Source organism: Corapipo altera, unplaced genomic scaffold (assembly GCF_003945725.1).
Source record: "Corapipo altera isolate COAL_440 unplaced genomic scaffold, ASM394572v1 0, whole genome shotgun sequence".
In the NCBI taxonomy this organism is placed as follows: Eukaryota; Metazoa; Chordata; class Aves; order Passeriformes; family Pipridae; genus Corapipo; species Corapipo altera.
Window position 1 is genome coordinate 27,080,360 of NW_020884872.1, and position 27,949 is coordinate 27,108,308.

General features: G+C 43.8%; 1 protein-coding gene across 3 annotated transcripts in view; it reads right to left on the reverse strand.

The window, feature by feature from the left end:
- Window positions 1-27,949, reverse strand: part of LIMS1 (LIM zinc finger domain containing 1) — a 70,387-nt gene that overhangs the window by 41,950 nt on the left and 488 nt on the right. Inside the window, exon 1 of one of the 3 annotated variants that reach the window (XM_027643507.1) lies at window positions 26,823-26,846. The exons of 1 other annotated variant lie outside the window; for it this stretch is intronic. The gene's annotated coding sequence lies outside the window, so the exon portion shown is untranslated. Of the gene's footprint in view, window positions 1-17; window positions 117-26,822; window positions 26,847-27,949 lie in introns of those variants that run through there. One more of the 3 variants, XM_027643500.1, reaches the window with a different exon arrangement.

Sequence of the window (27,949 nt, forward strand, 5' to 3'; positions counted from 1 at the left end):
ACCCCGTGGACACTTACTGGCAGCCTGTAGCCTCGCTGGCAGCAGGTTCTCAATGAGCAGCCTTTCCTATAGATAGCTTTACATCGAATACCCACTGTTTGCATGTTCTCCCTGTGGTTACTACTGGTAGTTGTGATAAAATTAAAAAAATAAATTGAAGTGACTCAGTAAACCACTTCCTTCTTTCATCCTGTCACCCAACTTAACGCTGAAAAGAAGAGGATAAATCTATCAAAATTCACAGTTCGGCTCCACAAACTGTGTCACATCAATTCTCCATCTCAAAACCAAAAAAGATAGAGAAGAAAGCAAATCTTCTACCTCACAGAAAAGGGTACAGCTTTAGTTATACCACCAGTTTATGGTACAGAAGTACAAAATCTGGAGAGCGAACAGTGGGACACGGTTCCAGGTTCCTACATGGAAGGGTAACCCCTGGAATCACTGAGAAGTGAACAGTCACCCCATCACAAGCACCTCTGTCAATACTAAGGGGAAGGGCAAGGCCCTGTCTCCCCACCTTCCCACCTGCTGAGAAACAGGAATACCCTCTTATTTTCTTCTTTTCTGAGATGACAGCAAATAGTTTCACACACCATCTCCTGGGAGACTTTTGCCATCTCTGACAACCTCAGCTGACAAGGACTAACTGGGAACAGAAAATAACCATCACCTCCTAGGGCAGGTCAGGGTCATCAGACTGCACAGCCAAACAAGAGTTAAGCTGTGTCTCTTGTAGGGACAGAGGCTCAAACTAAATTTTCTTAAAGCAGTCTGAATTCCTGGCACGCCTCAAAGGCCCCCTGCAATCCTTTGCAGGTTAAAGAGGCAATATCCTCAAGATGAACAATGTTCCCCCGCCACTTGCTACACAGAATTGTAACAAGTGGAGCCTGAAACCTTGCTCACCATCTGTGATAAAGAAAGGAGGCCACAACCTGATCTCTGCAGGGGCCATCACGATATGCCTCCAGGAAGATCTTGTCCCCAACTCTGCTTGTACAGCAGTACAGCTTCAGGCTTCAGTCCTAGCAGTTAAAGTTTCTGATGGTGGAAGTGTGACTGCCAGAGTGCTTCCTGAACGGACAGACAGGAAAGTTTCCTAAAGACTTGCTTTCACCATATACAAAAAATAATGCTATGCTGTAGCAACAGAGCCTCATTTTGCTTTCCCTTCATGTCTCTCTACATCCTGTTTCTTGCTCCTATTTCTGTCTTCAGGCCACTTAACATTATCACCAACCCTTTTCTGTGAACAAATTAACAATGCAAATTATCTTTCCAGGCTGCTGTTTCCCATACCACCACATAGTGCTTCCTCATTCGAACTTCTTATCTATTCCTGCAAAGGCTCTTCAAGTACAAAAGCAGCTGCAAAGTTTTGTTAAACTTATCACTGGACAGTTACTATCCTAGGAGAAAGAATGCACTACAGCTTTTTCTCTCAAAATAATGTGGCAAATGTCAAGGTAAGAGGATTTTGTTTTCGAGGATGAAGAAAATCACAACAAACCAGTTGTACAGAATAAGAGGCCTCAGTTACTACTGTAACACACTGTTATTTCATATATTGTTCATATTCAAGCAGTTCCCCTTCTATAGGAAGGCAAGGACAGTTTGTTGATTCATGATAATGGTAAAAGCTGCAACACTTCATGGAGAATGTGAATAAGCATCTCTTAAATGGGAACTAGGAGAACAAGTATTAACTCTTCAATTAACACTTTAAAGCGTTAGAAACCACGTTTGACTAATTCATTAGCGGTTTGGCCTGGCTATGCCACTTTTTTTCAGTTTTGTTCACTTTGCAGTAGTTGGCTATACTGTATCACTAACCAATTATCCAAAAGGGCTGTGCTAAAAGAAAACTTATTAACAAAGTTATTGCCAATGAGAGCAAGACAAGGTCAGCCTCACAGAGACAACACTAATAAGCGCTGCCAGAACACTGTGGTCTGTGGTTGACCAGACCACGTGTTAGAGGAAGTGCAGGGCAGAGTCACAGGAACAGCTCTAGACAAAGTCACAAGGGTCCAGCCAAGCCCATCAGCTGGGTCCTCACACCAGGGTCCTGCAGCTGTGGCTCTGCAGTGACAGTGAAGGTCCTGAGGTAACAGAGTGGGGGCTGGACCTGGGCTAGGCATGAAATTAGACCAAAAAGTTGTTCTACAACCAAAAGTTGACTACAGGAGGGAAGCATTGCTTCAGACCCACACTTCCACGGACGCACAGTATTTTTCTTTGCTCCTCTACCAGGCCAACCAGAACAGCAAAACACAGGCAGAGGCAGACAGCCAGAGCTGCTCCAGGATGCTCAGCATTGCAGCTCCTCATCAAGTCTGTGTCCTCTCTGCTTTGGGAAACGAGGGTAACCCTCTGCAAGGAGACCTTCGATGTGCATGCATTGCCAGGAGCTGACCGAGAAGCCAGACAGTCACACCCTGCAGCTGCCTGCCTCATCACCCCATGAAATCACCAACCCTGAAGCAAAATAAGCAGAAGGAAACATGTACTCATGCCTCAGCTGTTCCAGTTTGCTGAGGGCATTTACAGGAGATGGCTGAACTGATCTAGGAGCTCACTGACAAGTCGAGTTCCTCTTTTCTCCTTCTGCTGCTCTTCCTTCCCCCTCCCCACACACTCGTTCCTCCCTCACCTCCACCCCAACCACAAGGAGCAGCACCCTCCTTTAGCCCATCTCTTGCTCTCACAAGAGCCCTCTACCAGCCTCTCCAAGGCGCCAAACCAAGAGAAGACTGGGTGCGGAGGGAGGGATGTTAGTGAAAGCAGCTGCTGCAGGGTCAAGGACCAATGGGCACCACACTCAGCACAAAGGAGCAAGATAAAGGAAGCATCCCTCTATCTCAGCAAAGAGTGAGATGTTCCCTCAGTGTGGGCCCCTCAATCTGTTGTGGATGCCCCATCCCTGGAAGTGTTCAAGGCTAGGTTGGATGGGGCTTTGAGTAACCTGGTCTAATGGAAAGTATCCCTGCCCATGGGAACTAGATGGTCTTTAAGGTCCCTCCCAACCCAAAACATTCTGTGATCCTGTGCACTGGCATAGGGTGGCACAGGGCATGTTCCCTGGCAGACAAATTGCTCCTTCCAAGTGTGCGGCTGCAGCGGGGAACCCTGAGAGCTGGGGAGGAGGGAGGGCAGCGGGATGGGGGCGGCAGCCGGCCACCGTCACGGGTGCACTGGAACTGGGAATCTTTGTGAAAACTATATTTATATCCGTATTTGTATCCCTGCCCGACAGCCGGAGGGCACCGACCTGCAGGAGGACCCCCGCCTGCAGCCGCCCGCCGCTCCAGGGCCGTGCCCGGGACCATGCCGTGGGCTGCCCGGCCCGGCCCCGCTTGCATCGGCAGGAGGAGCCGGAGAGCCGCGGTCCGACTCGAGCAGGCGCCTCTCCACAACACCCTTCGCAACGGGCTCTGCCCCCCCGCAGCGCCTCCCGCCTGGCCCGGCCCTACCCTTCCCGCCGCCACCCGCCCCTCATGGCCAGGCTGTAAAGGCGAAGCATGTTCAAAACAAGGAAAGGGGGAAAAAAAGCCAAAAAAGCCCCTGGGATTCCCCTTGCAGTCCTTCCTTTCAGTGTCATCACAGCTGCCGTTCAGAATATCTGACCCCAAGCCATCAAAGGCTATCAGCAAATTGACTTAAAGCCGGACCTCCGAGCCAGCCTGACTCAAGTTCAGGCAAAAAAATCACAATTGCAGCCGTTCAAATAAGGAATTTTTCACTATGATGGAGGTGAAACACTGGAACAGGTTGCCCAGAGTGGTGGTAGATGCCCTATACCTGGAAATATTCAAGGTCAGAGTGGACAGAGCTCTGAGTAACCTGACGGAGTTGATGTCCCTGCTCATTAGATGGGGGTTGGACTAGATGGCCTCTAAAGGTCCTTTCCAACCCAAATCATTCTATGATTCTGTGAAATGGCACCAAAAAAAAGTAATCTCCTGCTCTCAACTGACAAGAGGACAGTCAGCCATTTCTCTTTTCTTGAACTCATTGCAATATTTAAATACAGCTTTTGACTGCTACACCTGAGACAGTCCTGGAGCAAAGCCCTGGGATGAACCAGGCTGCTCGGCTGAGGGCCCCTCACCAAGAAGCAATAGGAAACACCAACTCCAACACTAGGCCCACTCTCCTTCCTGATTATCCTCTCCTGGGTCCAGTGGAGCTAACTGGAGCAGGAGCAGGCTGCAGGGACCCAAGTGCCAGGCACAAGCAGATCGCACACCCAGAGCTGCAGGACTGGAGTCGCAGCAGTTCATCAGAGGAAGTATTTGATGTTGGGAGCTGTCAAAAGCTTCCTCTCCTCTAACATGCTTAGGAATAACAGGATAAAGGCTTGACCTTTCCACAAGAGTACTACTCTAAGTAAAAGCAGCATTTCTCTTCTTCACTAGTTAAATAATAGAATTTGCTCCAAAACCAATAAACACTACTCACTGGTTACTTCATGAATCCCAAACACATTAATGTTCATCTACTTTGAGTCTGCCCGTGGTCCTTGTCACTGTTATCATTTCATCTGGAGAGTCCAAAGCCACACGGACCAGATCCTAACCCCGGGATCTCCATAGCCAGAGGAAGACACTGTCCCTGCCATTCTGCCCAGCCTCCTCCTCTGCAGTGCCTGTGATGGAGGAAGACAAGAGGACTACACATTGCCCATAACAGCTGGAAGGTTCTGTGAAGGCTGCATGCTGACATGCACACACCCTGCTGCACAGCTAGCACAACTGTGGGCACTTCTCACGCCAAACTGACACAAACTCATCAAAGATACATCAGAGCATGGGTCCCATTTCAGGACCTCTGACTTCATCTACCTATCCTGCTGTACCCATCTCCTTTCTGGCAGAACAGCTCCTGCAAAGGGGAAATGCTTTGGAGAAAAAAATGATTCTAATTCCTGTGTAGGGCTATCATATTCCTGCTATTTCACTTACAGAGACTACAGATGCACTAAGTCACCACCAAAATAGATTTGCTATCCATGGATACAACTCTGTTCCTAGATTTCAGTTAAGCAGCATGTACCAGCTGATGGCTTCTGCACACTTTCCGATCTTCAAGTGCTTTGCTGCTTTAACAATGCCTCTTTGTTATCCTCCTCTGGCAGGACAACAGCTCTCAGGCTTCTTCAGTAATGAATACACAGTCTCTTCAAAATAATCTAGGTCGACCTTTCTTTATATTTTGCACACAGCATTTCCAAAATAAGATCTGTTTTAATCTGCATGCACATTATAAGACACCATATAAATGCATCTTCCAAATGGTCCAGCCCACAGCCATTTGAATTCTCCTTCGTAAGTACAACTCCTCACACTTCTCTTCATGAAATTTCAACTTCTTGATCATGAAGCCTCTCTCCAGTTTACCAAGATCATTTTTAATTCATCTCCTGTAGCTCTACATGTTCCTCCAAGTTAAGGACACCCACAAACTTCATAAGCCAACTTTGAGCTGCAGCAGCCAGGTCACTAATCAAGTTATTGAATACAAGTGGGAGAGGAGGGAACTCCTGCAATGTGTCCCGGCAGGTGCTGGTAGGGGGAAGTCCTATTGGTGGCTCTGTGTCAAAACAAGAATTCCTGCCCAAATGCTTTTTTTCAAGCAGTTGCACACCTCCCTTCTGGCAATTTCACCTAGACTGTCATTTCCACACTGCTATGTTCTTCTCTTGAACAAGGTCAACAGCAGTGAAAGTAAGCACTGAGTCCAAACTAATAGAACCTTCCAAAGGGATGATGAGGGAACGGGAAGAGCTATCAGCAGCGCTTCTGTGACTGGTCTAGGACAGCAACAAACCAGTGGCAAGAGTGGATGGGTGGATATATAGAGGAAGAGAATTTGCAAAGCTTGTGCTCAACAAAGTTAATCACCATGATTCTAATTCTAAAGCCTCTTTCTCTTGTTTGCTTATGAAATTTTGTGCAAGATAGCATCAGCAGATACAACTCATTTATTCCCTGCTTTCTGTCTATGAGGCATGCTCATCTGCCAGAGCTGGAAAATTGGCTGCTTTGAAACAATCTGTTCTCAGAAATCCATGTGGCTTTTTCTAATGCTGTATTATTCAATAAACACTTGTATATTGACTGTTAGTTGCATTCATGCTTTGCTAAGGTTCAAAATTAAGCTGACTGAGCTTTAATTCTCCAGCAGCCTATTTTTGCCACCATTTTCAAACATAAAACTGTGGTCACTCTTCTGCATGTCTTCTGGAGCCTCTTACACGAGCTCTGAAAAATCATCCCTAATAGGCATCACAGCAGTCTCTGATCCATTCAATACTACTGCTGGCAACACGTGCATAGTATTAAGCCAAAATATTACAGAAACTCTATCGCACTGTTTGACATTAATGTTAACAAAAACATTCTTCCTCAACATTATCGACGCATATTATTATCTTTAAGGATTAAACAGGAACAGTGACAGCCAGAGGAAAATAAACAACAGGCAAACAGGAAGGTTATGCCTGTGGAGTGGTACAAAAGGACCAAAAAGACAAATCTCTTGAGAGAAATTCTTTACACATTTCAGCCTGGACCTGGCTCCATTCACCTCCAGGGTTTCATTAATGTTCTCCCTTGTCCCTGGGGTTATGTGAAAGAGGAAATGAGATAAAGTCCAATCCGTTCAAAGTGCTCCAGCCCTTTGAACAGCACTCAGCACTCACACTCTGACTAACACCATCGGTAGCTGCTTTCCTCTCAAACTCACTGGCAGGGGCCCAGGGATCTCCCTCCCAGGCATGCTGCCATCAACCCTGGGCCAGCTGGCTGCTGCTGCTGGCTGCCCTACCTCCCTCCTGTCTCACTTCCCTTCCTTTTGCCGCCCACCATTTCATCCATCAGGAGTCAGGGATATAATTTATTTCTTTCCCCCTCTTGTCCCACTGATACCAAATAACTTCTGCTTGCCAGTGTCTCACCAGAGCACTTCAGGGCTTGCCCCGCTCCCCAGCCTTCGCAAGATGACAGCAGTGTCTCAGCTCGTGAAGGAAGCCCAGGCATCCACAGCATCAGTGGACATTAACTTTGTCTTTAAATCTCAGAGCCAACTCAAGATTCTCTGGATGAAGGATCAGCCAAGGTAATGCCTGCCTGGACTTGCCCACCTGGTTGGGGCTGGACCACAGAGCAGAAGGGAGAGTTGGGGCACAAACGCCTGCCCCAACCTGAGTGAAAACTCAGAAAAACATAATCGCTGCAAAGACTGGATTTCTTTCAAGTGCCACCTACTCGATGCTCAGACTAAGAAGCTGCACAGAACTATGTTACCTGTGGCAATCCTCCATGCAGCTATGAACTTCTTAAATGTAAAACTTTTTTATGACTTTTTTTTAATGCTACAGTTGTTAGTAACTCAGAACACTACTAGAGGAATACATTTAGGTAGCAGCAGAGGGAAAAACAAGTTATTACATACCACACCAGTAAAGATGAGCTCAGCGAAACAGCTTAATTGTTTGGAGGGGAAAATACAGTGAGTCATCCTTTAAAATTTTAAGCGTTCTCAGTACAATCTCTCACAAGACTGCAAAGTACTTAACAGACTCAGAAAGAGACCGCAGGCTTTCCGATTCAAATATTCTACCTATGAATAAGTGTTTTGATTATTAAGCTTCCTTCGCATTATCAGCTGGGTCCCCAGTTTGAATATATCTGTGTTTCAACATGAAACTGCCTTCCAAGTTTTTTATTACATACTGGTTAACCTATTTCCATACTGCTCAAGAAACAGAAATTATTACCATGTCCATGTAGTACTGACAACTTCTGTTCTTCCCAGTTGCCCTCCCACCTCACCCACTATGCTGCTTTCCTCTCCTGCCCTTCTCCCACCTATTTTGGGAGACAGAGAACATGAAGAGTGCAAAGACTTGTATGACTTCATCTTCTCCAAGCAGAGGGATTTTCTAAGCAACTAGAAATGCATGCAACATTGCTTTCTGAAGATCATAATAGCTTGAAGTACTTTTATTCACAGTAAGCCCTTCCTAGTCCGCATGTCTATCTTGTCTGTCAGTGCAGTAACCCTCAAGAACTATCCCACCTGTTCAGGTCAAGAGCAGTGGGGTCATGGATCTGCAGAAATCATCCCTGTATATCACACAGCTCCCTTTCTGTCACCCAGGCAGATTGCTAGTGACACACCCTCCTCCTCCTCTCACCAAGTGGCTTATCCAGGGACTTTCCATATCAGTGCTTTTACAATAGCTCAGCAGGAAGGTGCAGCCCTGCGTGAAGCAACAGAGAGGCCAAAGTGTGTGCTCTTTGCTAAAACTGGTAAGGAGCAAAAGGATACCTTTCAGAAGATAAAACCAAAATGACTTGTCTGTAATCATTCACCACAAAAGTCTTGCGTTTGACCTTATAAGCATAAACTTTGGTGTAATTACTACCAGGAATTGCAAAGAATGCCAGTTTGTAGAAAGTCAGTACACATACTTCACATATTTAAAAGCTCTTGCAATCAATTCTGCTTTATGTGACAGTAGCTATGCAATAACCTTCCAAGCCAACACCATCATTTTGTTCTTTTTTCCCCCTGAAAAATAGGGACACCTTACAGCAAAGCAGGAAAGTAATATCTGCAGGATAAACTAAGGTACTGCTGCATTCTGCTGGCTGTAACAAAAGTGATCATCAAGAGGAAACAAAAATACTTTCATTATAGCTCATATTCAATCATCCTACTGAATAATAAATTATAATGAGCTAATTCAATATCAGCACTTTTGCTTGCAATTCCACCTGTTGAATATTAAGCCCACTGTAGTCCCAGAATAGTATTCTTCTTGTAGTTTTACCTGATGTTGCTTATTTTAGGTAGGCAGAAGGGAGTGTCAAGGCGGGGATGCATTCCCCAGATGACTAACTTCTTTACCTATCAGTCCTTCACTAGCTGCTTCCCTCAACAATGTACAGATCTGACTCTATAGTGTTTCAGCATCTCATGGTCCTTAAACTATTTGTCCTCAAGCACTCCTGTAAGATAGGGAGGTGGTGTGGAGCTCAGCTGAGAGCCCTGAAGCGGTGACAGAGGCAAAACCACCTGTCAAAGATCCAGGAGGAGGAGATGGCGCAGCAAGGGGGACCAAATAAATCCTGCTCTGGGGTTGCTTGCATCCTCACCTCTGACCACAGGGAGTGTGGACATATGCTCTAGCAGAAAGGCTGCTTAGTTAAAAAGAAAGGTGAAAAAACCAAAATAGTTCAACTCAAGCAAAAGGGAAGGATTTCAGCGCTCTCAGGCTCCTGAGCAAAGGCCTCATTAGCAGTACAATCCCACCCCAGTGTTGGAGTTACAGACAGTTTGCTCATCAGGTTCAGGGTCTCTGGCATTTAAGAGCCAGCTCTGAAAGTGCTGGCTGGGTACACAAGTAGACAGGGGATGTCCATCTGTCTGTTTGTCCCACTCTTTTTCCCTACTCCTTTGCCTGAGTTTTTTTACACTAAGCAGTCCAAAGAGGGAGAATCATTTCCCTTGTGCTGGCTGCCCACCTGGCTGCCTATGTGGTGGCCATTAGCACAAATCCACATTCATTACCCCAAATGGGGTGAAGTTGTGAGGTCCACCTGAAGATTGTTCAGCTCCATCAGGAGCAAGACCACGCTCCTGTGGCCCACTGGAGGCCATCCTCCAAAACCTCTTGGCAGGCTCCTGCATTTTCATTTTTGGAGAGGGCAGGGAAGCATTTCTCTAAGAGAAAAGGAGCAGCGGGACAGAAGGAATCCAGGCCCGGAGGCACAGCGGGGTGAATCTGTGGGAATGAGGCCTGAATTGCCTCACCTCCACATTTGCTGCACCCTGCCAGCTGTGCCAATTTTGTTACCACACTCACTACCCCTCAGCCTCAGTCACTCTGCTGGCTGGCTGTGCCCCTTCCCCTTCCTTAACCGTCCTCGGTAAATGGGGCATCAGAGACAGGCGTTTCACTTCAGGAGAAGAAAACAGCTCTTTCGCCTGCACCGGGAAACCAGCCAGCTCCCATTCAAATCAAAGGGAAGAGATCACGTGGATGCTTTTCAACTAATTGCACTAATTGCAAGCTGCAGGAACGCTTCCCTTTAAGCCAGACCCCTTCATTTAAGTCTTCTGTTGGAGAAGGGGTGGTGTATTCAGCCGAATTACCTGGGGGATTCACACAGCGTTGGGAAAGCTGGGAGGAGGCTGTGTTTGCAGAGCGCTGAATTTAGCAGGGCCATAGTCTGGTGGTAAATAAGGGGAAAAAAGAAAACTGATTTTCCATCTATTAGAGCTGTGATCTCCAAATTATTTTGATTGCGTACATCTACCAGCAAAAAAAATTTAAGATATTGTATCCCAAATATAGGTACATTTATTTATTTATAAATTATGTGCATGTAATTAATACATCACTCAAGGAGACTGCAGGGGTTGAAGAGCCAGTTACACTGACTGTCATCTGCTCCCTGGTTTTGGGCCATCACACAGGCTCTTATGCCAGTATCACCAAAGACTTCAGGGCAACTTGCAGGTAACATGAGTCTCAGGAAGGAAAAAGAAAACAAAAAAAAACATAACCAAAAGGAAAACAGCAAAAGGCTTCTTTGGAGCAAGAGGGTGTGGTATTTCTCAGAAGTTTTTTTCCCTTAGAAGTAATTTTTAAAGCCTCTGGACACACACCCTTCACAAAAGAATGTGAAGAAGGAGCATTCACAGAGATCTCAAAAGCAATCTAAATATGGGTCACATATGAAGTGTGTTATGCATATAAATAATCATTTTCAGATAAAGAATTACCCTTAACAAGCAGTTAAAAACAGAGGTCTGAAGTCAGTACTAATCTGCAGTGGGTTTTTGGCACATCATTTGTGCTTTCTCTGACAGCAGGCATTCCTTTTTCAACTTCTATTTCCTTCTAACTGTTACAAAAATAGCAAGTCATGAAGTACACCAAACAGCATAATAATAATAATAGCATAAATAAAAAAAGATCAATTTTAGGTGTGAGGTAAGGTACAAGTCATTTTTATTTTTATGGAAAATAGAGCAAATTTAGAAGAATAAGGGCAGTAATCAAACTAGTATTAGAATTATATGCTTTTTTTCCCCCTTCACTAATTCCCTTATGGTAAGTTACACATTTATAATAATTACTGGAATAAATAAGGAAAATACAAGTCCTAGACAGAAACATGGCTTAACATGGGACTTCCCTAGATACTCAAAACTTCTGAACTCATTTGAAAATACTGCTGCCATACAGCTCAAAAAACCCCAATGTACATCTTTCAGAATAACCATCACTACCTTAATTTGAGCATAAGATTTAGCAGAAAAAATGGAAATCCTCAGATGTTGTCCCTAACAGAAAGTAAACACAAATTCTGTGAACTAGATATTCCAATAGCAGAAAGAAGTTACTTGTAAAATTTACTTTCCTGCTCTCTGAGCAATACAGAGCTGCAAGGATGCCAAGTTGTTCTGAACACATTCCATAACAGAATTCATTCAAGACAGCAAAAAAGTGCCATCCCAAATCATCTTTATTTTACTACCATTTTTAGATCACGCCAAGGCCAATAACATGCAATTATCAATCTTGATGCAGGAAGAAAGTACCAAATTAACTTTTTAAAGTTACTTTGCTTGTCTATCAGACCCCTTTCTTGGTAGCTCTGATCTGCTACTAAAAAACAAGGCATCAGTCCAAAGTAAAGAGTAAGCCTGAGGGGGGAAAAAAAAAAAAGGTCTTTCAATATTACTCAAAAAAAATTCCACTAGTTCTTTTGACAGAAAGAAAAAGAGGAAGAAAAGCATTTTAATTTGAAACCACATATGGAAAACCAATTTGGATTCCCTCAACTTCAGGTGACAAAAATGCAGAGGAAGTTTTTATTTAAAAACAAAAGCCCAAAAAATCAAAACCAAAAAAACCTCCCAAACCACACAAAACTAACCCAAGTCAAACCCACGTTTGGCAGCTAGGAGCTTGGCCATGGCAGTCCAGTTCCTCCATCCCCGCAGCATCTCCCATGTGCCCGGCTCCCTGCCTCACCCCGTGTACCACCCCATCGCTTCCAGGGTGTTATGGCTCTGCCATGCTGTGACCTGTGAGCAGGGGTAATCAGGAAAAAAACTGCTTTTTGTTATTTTTAGTTCACCCATGACTGCAAACATAAAACCCAGGAAGAGAGTCAGCAAGACTGTAGCCTAAGAAACCCACTATTTACTAAGAAACCCACTGGTGTCTGCCACAACTAGGGATTTAAAACACCAGAAGTTCCACCTGGACATGAGGAAGAACTTCTTTACAGTAAGGGTGTCAGAGCACTGAAATAGCCTGCCCAGAGAGGTTGGGGAGTTTCCCACCCTGGAGACATTCAAAGCCCAACTGGAAACATTCCTGTGTCACCTGCTCTACGTGACACAGGACTGGATGATCTCCAGAAGTCCATTCCAACCCTAACAACTCTGTGATTTAAGGGACATATTTTTGAGTAATTTTGATTATGTAAGAGCTTCAAAATATACTGGGCAGTTACAGAAATGTGAAAAGACACTAACCATCCTAAATGTTTAAAATGAAACAAAAAAAGAAAATCAACAAAAAACCCAAGTGAAAACAAAATTTCAGTAAGAGATGTGACGTGGAGCATGTACTCTAATTAATTTTTAATCTTATCTTTCAGGCTGGGTCCCTGGCTGCTCTTTTGAGCCATTTCAAGTTACTTAAAACTTCTTTCAGTCACTGTGGACGAAGCGGTTCAGACGGGATTTGCAGAAGCCCACGTAGGGAGTCTTCTGCCCCACTGCAGGAAGGGACAAAGGCAGAATAGGCAGGGCAGCCTGGGTACAGAAAGCTGAAGCGGTATGAGAGGACTTCAGATGATGGACGGTGGGAGGGAGGGGGAAGGCAATTGCAAGCCACAGCCTGTAATGGGAAACAATGAAGTTTCATTGTGGAAAGACCAGCATTCCACCAAGTCACAATATATTCCAGATGTATTAGTGGTTAGCAGTAGATGCTTAAAAAGAAAGCACGGAATTCCAGTAAATGGATTCAAGACAGTAATAAAGCCAGAGAAGATGATATACACCAGTATTACAGGAAATACATTATGTGAAATGTAAGTGAGACCAAGGGGAGCACTTTGAAAAAAATGTTTGGGGAAATGCTTCTATACTTCTGATGAAATGAATGAGAACAGCTTCAGATGCCCAACAGTTCCCAAAACAGGATTTGTAACTCAGTGCCTTCTTTTCCTGGGATCATTATAGAAAAGTAGCTTTTTAATTATCCCCACTGAAATCATCTTGAAGTATCCCGTACCTAAAACTTGAAATTAAATCTGATTTCCATAAAAAACATACTCCAAGTGGCCCAAAGTTCCTTTAAATCCTGCTTTTTCCATGTCCATGACTTTCAGCCTATAGATGTCAAAAGATATAAAAATAAAATTAGAAATTAAATCAGTCCTCAGCTTTAACCACTAGCGCCAGGAACCATGGAACAACAACTATATACTGGAAGTAAGAGGCAAAAGGGAATAAAGAGAAATGAAGATCAAGTTTGCTTGAGGTCAGATCAGCCACAGGATTTCCCACTGTTTTGCTTTCAGCTATGGAGATCTTGATTAATACATTATTTGTGCATGGATAAAGTACAACAGCAATGCATGTTTTTATTAAATTCTAAGGAATTAAGATAGGCCAACCATGCCAATTAGCACATACCTGCCCAAAGGGAGGGATGAGCATTACTGCAGGGACTGCCTTCCAAATAGGAGCTGCAGGAGAACACAATGTTTTTGGGTTCAGAGCAACACCCTCTACTCAGGGAGCACGTTCTTTATCCTCTGGCCAATCATTAATGTATGCTTAGACTGCTTAAAAGAACCTTCCCAAACACAGAATAATCAGTCCAATAACCTGTAACTGAGAGTATAAAAACAAAGGATTTGTAAACCAGACGCCACTAAGGACAACAGGGGTTGTTTTCCCCCCCATAAGGCAGGAGATGGAATGTCAGTTCAAGAGCACCTAATTGATGATGTTCTTAAGAGCAACACATTTGGGAAAGCAAAGGTTTCCTTTGTTTGCTGGTTGTATGTGTTTGCTTTTAAGCTTTCTTTTTCCCACACAAACAACAAAACCTATATACCATTCCTGGACTGCTCTATGACCTTCAGCAAGCTGCCATCTCCTTGAAATCACAGTTCAGAGATACAATTTATGCACAGCCCATTTCACAGCCTTTCAGGTGGTCTCAAAGGTGCTGCATGATGTTGAGTACCAATCCACTAGAAACTCTCCTACCCAGATTAGATACTAAAAGAAAAAAAATAAGATATTGGCAGGTGACCTGTCCTGCTATAATACCTACTAACATGAAGTTACCTTCAGTATTCCAAGAGCTGGCATAAATTCTGTGCTGTGTGCTCTGCCTAGTTAAACACAGACATCATTTATGCCTGTTTGACCATGTTTGTCCCACCAAGTGGCATCGTACATAGGTGTAAGCCTAGCCCTAAGCTGAATTTAACTTACATGTGTGACCCTGAACACCACCAACAATTTTTTCTTTCAGAAACTGGGATAGGAATCAGAGTTCCTTACAGCATAAGTGACATCTGCCAGTACTGTTATACCTAAACATATCTAAAAACACTAGCCTGTACTCTTATGACAATGACTACAATGTCAAGGCCATGCGCAACATGCTCTCGAAATTCAAGTCTGGATTCACACCTAGATGACACAATGAAGAAATCACCACTATAACCCTTCCTCAGAAAAAGATTTAGAGAACGGATAATTTGTAATATATATGAAGCTAGGCAGTCATCTTTCACTCTTTGTGAGTGCTTGAGGAGAGACTGAGCGAGATCTGGCATTCTTCCAGAAGAGCATCAAGGAGCTCCTGGGTTTCCACCCAACCCAGGTGGAACACTAGTGATGCAGGTGAAACACTGACCAACACAGTGACTCAAAGCTGGGTCAAGTAATTTTTTTGGAAGATCCTTTCTTCCTCTGCTCCCATAGCTAAAGCTCACTGCTGCCACCACACCTGTGAGGCTGGACAGCAAGAGAAGCCAAATGCAGAGTCTGGACCTACCACTGCCCCTTTTGAGACAGCAGGGTCAAGCTAAGAGTAGATATCACGATGGACCAAGGCACTTCATTGCCCTGCTCCTGCTGAAGACTGCATGGCCACAGAACAAGCCAGGGGAAAGGAGTTCTTTCTAAAAATCCCCTTGCAGCAGAGTCATCCTATTCATTTTATTGGCTTTTAGCAATCTTTGCAATCAAAGCACTGTCTGTCCCACCCCTTGCCTTTTGGGATGCTATGACAGGAATGCTGCAGAGTGAAAGCAAAAGTAGTCCAAGCATCTTTTTAATACCACATTTGGCTGACACTGTTGCTGCCAGGGCAGCAAACGTGTTCTAACTAATATTGCCTTGGAACTATCCCCTTCAGAAGTTGGCTCTTCCATAAGCATTTATGAAGGACATAATAGCAGATAGCTCTGAGCAGCCCAAGTGGGGGCTCAGCACTCAGCATAGATCACCAGCATAAATTAATTAGGAATTCAAACACAACACTCACATAGACTCTGATTTTGGCGACTTAATGGATAAATCATCAAAATCAAATTCATGGGGGCGGGGGGAATGATACCAAATGAACAGAAATCCTGTTTTTACCATTAAATTCCAATATGCTGTTTCTAATGTCATTGAAAAGTACTAGTATAATGTCAAGTAAAGCAAGAAACATTGAGCAACCAATACAAATACTTAGAAACCATCTTAGAAACCACAGTGACTTAGATATTGTAAGTGTTATCTTCACCTTCCTTTCTTCTTTAACCTCTTCAGTACTGAACTGCCTGGCCACAGGCATTTCAAAGCACTGCTGTTCGTGGGATGCATCGTAAGTGCTTAAAATACCCTTGACCAAGCTGATGTACAAATGTCAACTTCCCTACTGCTCTTTTATTCATATGTATCATTCACTAACTACTGCTTTGAGGAACAGCTTCTTTTCCCTGCTCTCACTTTCTTGAAAACGTGTTCTCACTTTGTCAAAATGTAACTACTGCAGAACAACATCACCAGTCTGTGGCAAAGGCAGCCACTCCTCAGATGGGACCCATGCGTGCCCAGGAGATCCCCTGGCCCTCACCTTTGCCAGAGGCAGAGCCTGGCTCTCAGGCAGGTCACCAGGAGCCCCACAGCCCACAGTTCCACAGGCTCCAACCCCACTCCAACTCCTACTGACTTGCAGCAGTAACTCCACTGCCCACCCAAACCTCGCCTACCTTTCATGAACACAACACACTTGATGTAAAATTCACACCCCAAAGGGGTGTGACTGAGGACCCACAAAAGCTCCTGTGAACAGGAACCTCCTACTTGCGTACCCATCTGTAATAATTTTTTTTGACCAAAGCCAAAAGAAGGACATGCAGGTCATCAGTCAAGTGGCTACTGGGCTAAAAATGTAAATTAAATTATACCATTTAGCAGAACACTGGGTTAATATGTAACTTCTTAACACTCCACTGTATAAGACTGAAACCAAACTGTCATTTGGGCTCCGACCCTCTGAGCAAGCAGACCTGTGCTGACTTGCTTTTCATAGCCTTCAGATCCAGACTTTTGTTTTCTTTCACACATTTACATGACGGTTTGCCAAACTATGTGAACCCAAATACAGCAACAAAAAGGTTTTGCCGAGAACTGTTGAAAAATACTGTCTATAGAGTCGCATATATAGTAAAGTGATCCCTTTGTAATTAAAGTCAGGTCTTTTGTATAAAGAAAAAAAAAGCTGAAACAGCCTTAATTACTTATTATAAACAAGATATAAATTATACAAAATATACTTTGCTAGGTGTAAAATCCAACCTGTGACAACTTCAACTGAAGCCATTTATCTGTGGGCACAGAGATGTAACAGTGGCCAGGCACACTAGACTCATTTGTCTAACAAGCAGCTGCTCTTCTTTAAATATGAGAAATAATAGACTAGGAAAATATCTTCCTGTTATGAGGCTGCCCTTACTGTACCATTTGAACAAAACTAACTCAAAACAGTGATAGTTTTGTTCCTATACCTCAGACAAAAAAGCAAGGTTTCAAAGCTGACAGAACTAGTTTCCAAGTATTAGCAGGTATTTTGTCTTATCTGGCCACTGATGTCCCACTTAGGGACCTTTAGGATTAATTAAAGCCCCATTAAACAGAGCAGTGGAATTTCAACTGGCTTTGAGGAGAATCGGGAAAGACTTGTTCTCTCAATTGTATCAGTTTAACACCCTAACCTCTAGAACTTATCAGAAACATTAAACACGTTATCAGAAACATTAAACAATGAGAGATCACATATATGGCTTGAGGTATTTCTATGTTCCTAACAACATGCAGAAGATAATCACACCGGTGCAGAATTCTCTATTGAGGAATTCTAGAAAAGCTCCATTAATCTATTTTTATTGAAGTTGATGACAGATCCCTGCAGATTTGAAAGGAACTTGATTCTGAGTAAAGGGTGATGCAGATGGCGACAGAGAGCTCAAGAGAAGCAAGCAGTAGCACGCTGGCCAGCCAGCTACAACTGACCTCAGTCTGGCTCTTCTTAACTAATGAATAAGCAAACAATTCCTGACTTCAGGTGCAGATCCCTGTCTTCTCCCTCCCCAAACATAAGTTATGAGTGCAATCAGTTCATAACACAGCATCGTGTCTCCATGATGAAGAGGAAGCAAAAGCCACTGCTGCAGTGCAGGCTGATGAAGCACTGAAGACATCCATCCCCTGTAAAAGCACACATTGCTTAGTGCAGAAAATGTGTATTTACAGAAGCAAAGAAACAGGATACATCCGAGCTATTAGAAAATTAAACATCCTAGTATGCTGTGATAAGGTAATAAAAAATGACAAAGTACATAAGAAAAAAATTCTTTTGGTGTTCAGAAAAGACAGGGAAGGCAGAATCACTGCCCAGCAAGGTGGCCAGGAGGGCTCCCACACCTATGCTACTACGCAGGCTGCCAACTACTGCCTCGTGTTTGGATGCTCCCGGATGCTGCCACTGTTTCCCTCAACTCCTTTGTTACTTACACAGAGGCAATTTCACATTTCAGTGCATGAAGTCCATGAGTATAGACCGCGTGGGAAGGTCTGTAACCTTTATCACCCACAGAGTAGCCATCTGGGACTCCTCCCCCAGCTGTGCTTTGCCATGCCATACCACCAGCTTCTCCTCACATATGGGCACTGCACCCTACCAAGGGGCAGCCACAACATCCCCCTATCCAGGGAGAAAAATGCCAGCCACAAATACCTGTGGTCAGGCAGACCATGGCGACAGGCAGAACCAAAGCACTCCTTGCCAAAACACTTTTAATGTCGCACCATCAGCCACTGACTGATATTTTAATATGTTAGCGATTCTTGGTGATGCATATTTCTTGTTTTGGAAGAAAAACTTCAGAAGGGGCATCCTGTGTTTGTTAATATACCTGACCAGGAAATTGCTAATAATAATTTGGAGACAACATCCTACTGCAACACCTGCTTGTACACAATGAACAGAGTTATGGAATAATTTATGGCAGAATCACTTAAAAAAACACAGCAAACAAAACAACCTACATTTTCTCCTGCCACTCTTCTTACCTATTTGGTTGATTTAAATACTTCATGTCCTGAGTCAGAGGTATCTTGCAAGAAAGCTTATAAAGAGAATACAGAACACAGATGTATTTAACCCTTATGTGAGCCACAGACAGTGAGAGTGAACCCAGATCCTCTTAACTGGGGACATGTCGTGCCAACTCCATGCAATTGAGTTCTTGGCTTCAAGGAAATTACAATTTAAACCCATAACTTGACCCAAGTGAACTTAGGAATTTAACTTAAGTGCTCTGCATGAGCAGGACTATATTATCTTCAGACTAAATAAATTAATCTAATTATTTTTACTTAAGATACATTCCAGTGTGTATCAATTTCTGAAAAACAAGTATATCCTTTCAATACATTTCTAATGCTCGCTTTAAGATAAGAATACTTGAAATAAATATGAGCTCCTTGTTCCCCAGATTTCTGTTATTATCATAAGGAGAAGAGCATAAGAAAAAGTTTTCAGTAATCCTGTTAATACCCTTGCAACATTTCCACTCAAGCATGAATTCAGCACTAAAATCTGAAATATTGGAGATTGATGGCATACACACTTTTGGCTGATTAAACTTTAAATCAACATGAACTTTACAATGTCTCTGTGGTATAAAGAAAAATGTATTTTTACTGTGACAAACTATCGATTTCCTTACAATTAATTCAGGTAGACCCTCCCTTCCTTGCATCCCCAAGACCAGCTCCAGAACATTACTATTTAAACCATGAACTTGGAGCAGATAACTTATTTTTCCCAAGTTTGATGGAAAACCTTTTGATCTGGAACTCAGGCCCTGCTTATTTTCCATATGCTTTCATGAAAAGGGATTAATGATATGTTAGAAAATCTGGACTGAGCAGTTTTTCACTATATTCTTCTCCCACTGTGGCAGGGAGAACTGGCAAAAATCTGGCAATGCAAACCAATCAAGGAGCATTACTCAACACAAAAGAGAAAAATCCTCTGCTTGACATCTGTACCATCAACATCCTTCGTACCCACACAGGCTGGACACCAGAAGAAAGCTTTCAGTGGTGTAGTTCCTCCTCTGGGAGGACAAAGCCCTTCTTCCCCCAGCAGACCTCCTACACCATGCTGTCACCACCTTGATCATCCTAGTGATGGTTCCAATGGCTATGGCTGCTCTGCTGGGCACACAGCGACTTACAAACGAGCATCTGCCCCTGCCCTTCCTTTCTGTGGACTTTTGTATGTGCACGGAAGTAACGCTGCAGCACATTTTAACTGTGGGCTTAACACAAAATCCGTTATGGAAATCAAGCCACTACACAGTTAAAACACTATCAAAAGCCCTCAGGTAAAAATGCTCAGACCACTTTTACCTCAGATGACACAAAACATTCATTCCATAATTCTGCCTACCTTGGGAATCTGTCCATGCTTAAACTGCTCTGAAAAGACATCAGTATCATGTAACAGCATTAAACTTCTTGAATCTCTTTTTTCAGTACAAGTTCACAAAGCTATTCACAAATGAATAAACAGCCCAAGGTGAGCAGAAAGCTTTCTCATGAAACCCAAGTAGTAATGCAACATTACTGTTCCTGGATTCTTTGCCATTTTATCATGGTCTAGTAATTTTCCCAAGGGTGATGTCAAGGATCCTCTTAACTGTACTGTTTGCCCATCTCTGCATGGTAATGATAAAAATATTGATTTTCACATTTGTGACTCAGATGCAATTTGACACAAGAAGTCCAAATTATTTCGCCCTTGAAGTGCACCAGCTAAGCAATCACAAGCACAAAGAGCTTCACTCACATCAAAATGAAACAGCATTGTTGATACCTGACACTGAAAACAGCGCTTCATTTTCTCTGTACTTTTCAAAATGAAGCCCTGGTCCAGCAGTAGATTTAATGCAGGCTATGGAAGGGATCATAGAATGGTTTGGGTTGGAAGGGACCTTTAAAGGTCATCTAGACCAACCCCTCTGCCTTGGGCAGGGACATCAACTCAGTCAGATGGGTCTGAAGAGCAGCAGCTGCAGGATGAGATTTGCCTTGAATGTGGGCTGACACAAAGCAGCATCATGCCTTCCCTTGAGAAAAGAGCTGGACACATTGAACAACCCCCCCCCCCCGGAAAACCCTTTCCACGTTCCGCTGGAGAGGTCAGTTTAATAATTCCTATCTTGCATGTGACAGTAAGGAAAATGCAGCTTTCAGTCTCAGGAAAAAGTTTGGAAACTTAGATCTTTGAGCTTACACCATACATAGCCACCAGCTATTCCTCCTCCCTTGCTTCATCTGACTGCAAAGCTGTGGCACAACTCATCCCTCCGCTGCCCAACGCTAAACCCAGCCTGGTGACCAGACGGCTCTGTGCCACCACCTGAAGACATCAGGCTTCCAGCGTGGCATGAAGTGTGGTTGTGCAATGCCATTTCAGAGGGGACGTCACTTGAGCAGGGAAAGGGGAGTCTTTTCTCTTTGAAAAGAGAGAAATTGTAACTGGGAGCAAATTCAATGCAGAGGGATTCATCCTGGGGCTGCAAGCCCATAAGTTTCCTCCAGAGACTGTCCTGGCTCTGTGGATTTCTTTTTTTTTTTTTTTCTTTAAATGTGAACTTGAAACAGTTGTATATTGTTTCAGTGAGCAGGAAATCAGCCAAAAGAATAAGCCCTACAGGCTTCTAGATTATTTCAAACAATTAGAAATAAGCTGCTATTCTATGATATAATTATAGAACTCACACTTCTTTGATGCACAATGGCAAATGAGCCCACTGAAGGGGCAAAAGGAGGTAGATTTTTTCCTGGGAAATAAGTACTTATGTAAATTAACACCTACCCTAAGGACCATATTTACACAACTATTTCAACAAACAAGACTTTTGAAAGTCTGCTATAATCCACTGAGGAGAAAAGATCAAAGAAACTAACAGGAAGGCCAGGATGCAATCAAAATATTTGATCGGTGAGAGGTTTCTTATTCAAGCCATAAACTCAAGGGCATTTCAGTGGAAGCTGTGGGAGGAGAAGCCACCGTGAACACCTGGAGGCTGTGTGGTCATGGCAGATCTAGCCCCTTGGGGAATCCTCTTTTCATGCCCCACTGCCATCCCTGCATCCCTCTGTGCACAGCACACCACCGATCCATCTCCCATCATTTTCAGTGCAGCTACGTTAAACAACCAAGGGTGGAAACTCTACTTGTTCTCCTAAATCCCACCACCTTCCCCGCCCACGTTAAATATTTGGCCTTCAGTTAAACTAAATGGATTTTTGTTTTTCCTTTTAGAGCGGTCTCACGATCCCCATGTGACCCCGGCTGGAGGACAGAGGGAGGCAGGGAGACCCCACAGTGCACTCAGAGCACTGCCTGAGCCCAGTGAGTGTCAGCCCACTGAAGGGCAGACATGGGTGTAATGAGCTTTTAAATACTTCCTTTCCTTTTCTGAAAAAAAGAGAACAAGGGAAGAGCTACTGGTATTTTCTGATTTTCCTCCTCACAGTTTTTTTATTTTTAAATACATACTTAGCAAACATTAAAGAACTACATATTTGGATGCAACTCACACTAAACAACTGCTTCGATAGTTTATTTTTTTTAAAAAAAAAATACCAAATTCTCACTTTCTTGAAAGGCTTTACTTTTACTTGTTTGTATATTCCCTAGGTTATCAGTACATTTCCCTTGGCTTTTCTGACAGCAATATACATGTGCTTGTAACCAGAGAAGTATGGGAAACTCTGGAAACGTCCAACTGTGTATAAACATTTAAAGCTCAGATACCCTAATACAAAACAAGTACCTCTCTGAAACAAACATCTCCAGATGTTTTAACTTATTTATATACATATATATATATATATGATGTGACTCAGGCACGGAAAGCCAAAAGAATGTTCTCATTTCCTGAGGCTGGCTAACAAAAAGGAAAAAAATGTGAATGAAGGAACAAAGATTTCAAAAGTCAGCTTTTTCTTAACAGCAGCAGCTTTAAAATGCTCCACTTCAAATAATTTTTCATATAATTAGAATATTGCCCCTCTCTTGCAACTGCGTATACTCACAGATGGAAACACAGAAAGAAGAAAAAAAATATTGCTTTCTGGGATGTTTAAAGTTCTATAGAAACACCTCACTAGAGACGTGCCTGCCCTTCTCCTTTCAGCTCCAGTGAAGCTCACCGACACCCCCCCACCAAGCCCCTCTCCCACAGCTTGCCTTGTCTGCATGGCACAGGGGTTGAGAAGAACGAGCCAGCAGCCACCTGTGCAGCGGCTGTCCCACAGCTCTGTCTCTGTATGGTGGCACTCAGCCTGCGAAACCTCACAGCATCTCTTGCTCCATTTTTTTTTTTTTTTTACGAGTAGTACCCAGTTCCTCTGGGACCTGAAAGCAATGGGTGAAGAAAGCCTATCATCACCTTCAGATCATGAAGTTGTGTCATGCCAACCAATGTCAGGTAGATTTAAGCAGGCATTGATGTGTTGTTATTCTCCATGCTTTCTAACCATAACCTATATGGGACAGGACATGGGCTTTCCTTCCTCTGAATCCTCTGAAAGTGAATTTCTGCAAACCAATTCTGTGACAACCATGACAAAACCACTGCTGGTGTGGTTTGCCTTCAAGTAGGGCTTTAGGAGGAGACAACAAGCTGCAGAGAGAACATTCTCAAGTGTATTTTCAACAAGAGAAAGCAAAATTGTCCAGGTAATCCTTCTGCAACAACCTGCAGGCAGGTGATCCCTCTTCCAATGCAAGAGAGCATGGACGTGTCCAATGCTGACACTGCACCCAGGGCAGCCACAAGCAGTCCACAGACCCAACCCAGACCACCACCAAACATTGCTCCTTCCTTCTTTAGATCCCCAGAATCTCCTCACAGGATCTCACTTTTCACACTGCTCTCCGGGCCACAGCTACATGACCCAGGCACAAATCCATGATTCTGCTGAAATGGGTATTTCCATCTTTCCCACGTGCTTTCCCTTCAACGTCACTGACACCCATAAGACCAAGGAATCAATCCAGATTGAGACAAACCTAGTTTTAAATCTATGTATCTAACAATCTCCCTCACCATGCATTTTCAGCTGGGTCAGGTCCCTGGTGCTGGCATGAGAGATGCTGGGGGACAGGAGAGTGTGGGTCAACCCCGTTGGCTGTAACACAATCACATTCTTAACTAAAATGGCTCTGTAATTGCTGCCTATGGGAACAGCAGCTGCCCTGGCACGGCCCACAGATGGTCTGTCCTGATTTGTAACGTTGGCCCATAGAGCCGGGTCTGGGAGATGGTTGCTGCAAAGTGAATCTCAGCCCACTTACCAGCAAAGCCTGGCAAAAATAAGTTACTTAATACAGCACAAATGTCGGTCTCTGCCATGAAACACAAGTCTCTCCTCCTGCCAACACAGTTCAGAAGTGCATGGTGCTCATCTGCAAAGCTACAGAAACATGCACCTATTTGCAAGTATTGCCTCAAAAAATAGAGAGGTTTGCAAGCAGAAGCTGCTGTGCCAATTCAGCCCCGAATCCACAGAGACCACCTTCCCCTGGCAGTGCTGGTGGGCAGCCCCTGCCTCCCCACCTGCCAAGCTGTATTTTTCATTCCCAAACCAGAGGTGGAGCATGCCAGCAGACACCGAGGGAGGACTCGGATGCTGCGGTTCCGCCTGGCAGGAGACTGACAGGCAGCCCCTTGCCCCTGCCAGGCAGCACCCAGCCCCAGTGAGGATGGCCAAGCCCCCACAAAGAGTCCTTGCAAAGCACTGAGGTCCTCTTTTCCCCTCTCAGGGTGCATTTGAAACTAATTCTTTGTGCAGTTTCCTCTCCCCACATCAATCCCACAGCTGCTGCACATCAGCGTGGGGTCTGGACTGGAGCCACTTTGCCATGTCATTGCCTCCCAAATATTTGCTGGCATTACTGCATTGCTTTGCTGTGGTCTTTCTCAGTGCCCCCAACTACAATAAAACAATACATTAAAACAGAAAACCCTTTTAATTCTGAGCAGAGCAGCTACCCCTTGCTGCTCTGGCCACCCAGGAAACGTTCATAAAGTCATTATAATGCCTTAGCTTCTCAAATGGTCCAAATCAACTCCCCACCCATGACGTGAGCAATAAAGGGTTTCAACTCTACTGTTCACACCAGTTTAGGTTTTACTCAATCAACAGCCCATCCACCAGTGTGTTCTCAGTTCTTCAAACTGTTTAATGCAAGCAGTGTTTGAAATAACCCTAAGTGCACCAAGTTACTAAGGTCCCACTTTCTTATTGAATTCTGTATAAGTGACTGGTGAGGTTTTTTTAGTGACTAAAAAACTGATGAAAAGAAGGATCATCAGAGCTGGAATTCAAGGACTTCTTATTCAAAACACAAAGAAAAGCAATTACTATGAAAAATACAGAGCATAAAACCTCCTCCTGGGTGCCAGCCATGCTGTAATGCTATTTTTCTTACACCCTAGGGTGCTTCAGACTATGCCATTTTGGCCCCAGAATGTGGTTTTAGGCTGCAGACAGGAGGTCCACTTTGCTCATAAATAGTTTGTCACTGGCCACACCATCAGCTTCTGCCCCCTGGGACCTCACTGACAGTCTCCAGGTATGGAGACAAATGTCTGGTATAAAGGGTTATTAGGATACTGTCATTTTCTCAGCTGGTTTTGTGTATCTTGACTTTTTCTTTTCCCTTCTATCTGCTTAAAAAACCAGAAGTAAGCATTTTCATAAAGACTTACACATGCAGGAAGGGAAATGCTGAAGTAATTGCAAAGGAGTGTCCCAATTTGAAGAAAAGTATTAACCCCAGGGCACAGTCCCCTGCTATGTTTTCCCTAATTGTCAGACTGAGTTAGTACCTTTCCATCCTTTCCCCCTTTCTGTCTCAACACTAGCACTTCTGCACAAGCTGTAAGGGTGACGTGCACTGTAACACATCACTAACACGACGAGGACAGCAGACCACGTACGTGGCTGCTTGGTTCACACTATGGACAGCTAATACAAGGGAAGGCTTTGGCTATAAAAACGTGACTGTCAGTTTCATTTTTCTTGTCATCAGCACTTGCCATCATGGAAAGACCCGATATGAATAATTTCCCCACCGACTATCGTGCTGCTTTTACCACAGCCAGCAATTAAAGCCTCTCTATAATGAAAAGTAATAAGAGACTGCATTATGTTACAGAGTGAAAAACTTTTGAACTGGGCTTTGGAGGAGAACAAAACACAGACAAATCAGGATGTGTAATCTAACACATTTAGCACGAAGCCACAATTCCAGGAGCTGAAAAGCCTGCCTTAAGTGCTCCAATAATAAATATTTTATTGACACTTGAAAAAGAATTTGTTAACCGTGCAAATACCCTCCATATATTGCAGGTCATTAATGCTTCCACTGCAGTAACTGTATGGAGCCAGTTCTAAGAAAAATAACTGTGCATTACAACTGAGACTAAACTGCAGCATCACATTTAGCTTATTTACAGAGTCCCTATCAAAGCCAGTAAGACCACGAAGTAACCATGTTTTTGAGCTTCACAGTCTACAGTAGAGTAAGAGCTGTAAATCCAATGAGTCTATGGCAACTTTTCAAATGTAGTTATGCTTTGAATAAAGAGGAGCTTGCTTTTTATTTTGCTGCATGCTGGCCTGTATTTCTTGCTACAAAGAAAAACTTAGTTTGTGCTAGGAAAGTACAAAAGCTTAAGACAATAATGGTTCTGAACTGCAAGGCAATGTTTTTCTCTGAACCGCACAAGAAACTTATTCCAATAATAACACACCAAGATGAGTTCAGCACAACCAGTTGGAAAAGTTGCCCACAAAATTTAGAGGACACTTATAAAGTAAGTAGGTCAAGCTATCAGCCCCAGGCAGCATGCCCAGCAATCCTGAATGGCCCACCACCACTCAGCAACAGGGGACACTGCACATCCCTCCCTGCCCAAATCCCTCTCCTCCAGGGCAGTCTGGTCTCTCAGTATGATGCTAAGACAGAAGGCTGTGCCTCAGTGATGGGTGTAGAGCCGACAGTGCCAGCCTGCAAGTTCCTGTAGTTGCAAAACAAAAGCCACAAACATGACTCGAGTTCATAAAATGGAGAGGAAAAAAAAAAGTTAAAAAGAAGAGTATTTCCTTGTGCATACCTGCTGATCAGATGTCTGCTGCTCTTCTGTATCTCAAATCTGGAGAGAGACCTCAAGTAATTCTTTCCTTTTTTGTTTTCTTCCCAAAAACTCTGATTATTTAAACTCCCTAAATTAGAGTAAAAAGTCAAGATCTAAAATCTCTCAGGAATCTCAGCCTGCAGAAGCCTTTGAGGTCACCTTTTATTTTGTTAAAAGGTGGGTTTGAATGAAACATGCATTTCTAGTGTTTCTTGCCCAAAGAGTCAAAACAAGAAATCACACCAATTTTTGATTGTCTCTCCTTGCATTTTACCAAATCAAAGTATATGTTTCAAGAGCCTTGCCCCTTTGTTTTATTTTGACCAGCCACCTGCACACCCACTCTAGGTAAGCTCCCACCAGAGTGCTCTGCTACTTCATCTCTGCAAGTTTCTGCAAGTGTGGGTTCTAGTCTGACTTTGTCCCAAAATTGCTTTGCTGTGGCAGGGGTGTAGCCTAGTTCATATCCTGGGAAGCGTGTACCAGCAGGGCAGCTGGCCTGCTCCCTGACAACTTCAGCAGAACAGATGCCAAATACGTAATTGCTGTTTACCTGGCCAAAGAGGCGGGCTCTGCAACGGAGCCGAAACACCTGTGTAGGGCTGAGTGATACACAGCTACTTGCAGTTGCAAGACTGACACTGGCAGCACAAATACTCAGCCATTTTCAGGAATGCAGAAAGAAGCCTGGCCTGGAAGCATCCACCACCCACTACAAAATCAAGTGACTTCTGGAACGACTGAAGAAAAAATGGTTACCTCAATACATACAGACATCTGAATCACATTATCGTGTTTTTCTAAGCATGTGGCTGCACGGCAGCTAGAGAGAAGGCTGGTGAAGGCTGGAGAGATCTTTCCCAGGGCATCAGGGTACTGACCCTGGGAGCAGAGCTGGCTCACCAGGATACGACATGCCACCACGGTAGCTCCAACTCTGCCTGACTTTGTAGCTGCCACAGCTTTTCTGCAAAGGTGTGGTGCAGAGCTGGAGGAGTTTGCAGTAGAAATCGGACAAGGAAAAGATAAGGCAGTCTTTACCAGGCTAAAGTCTGTGTGCCAGCAGCCATCCTGAACCTGCAGCCCAAGGCAGCTATAAAATCACT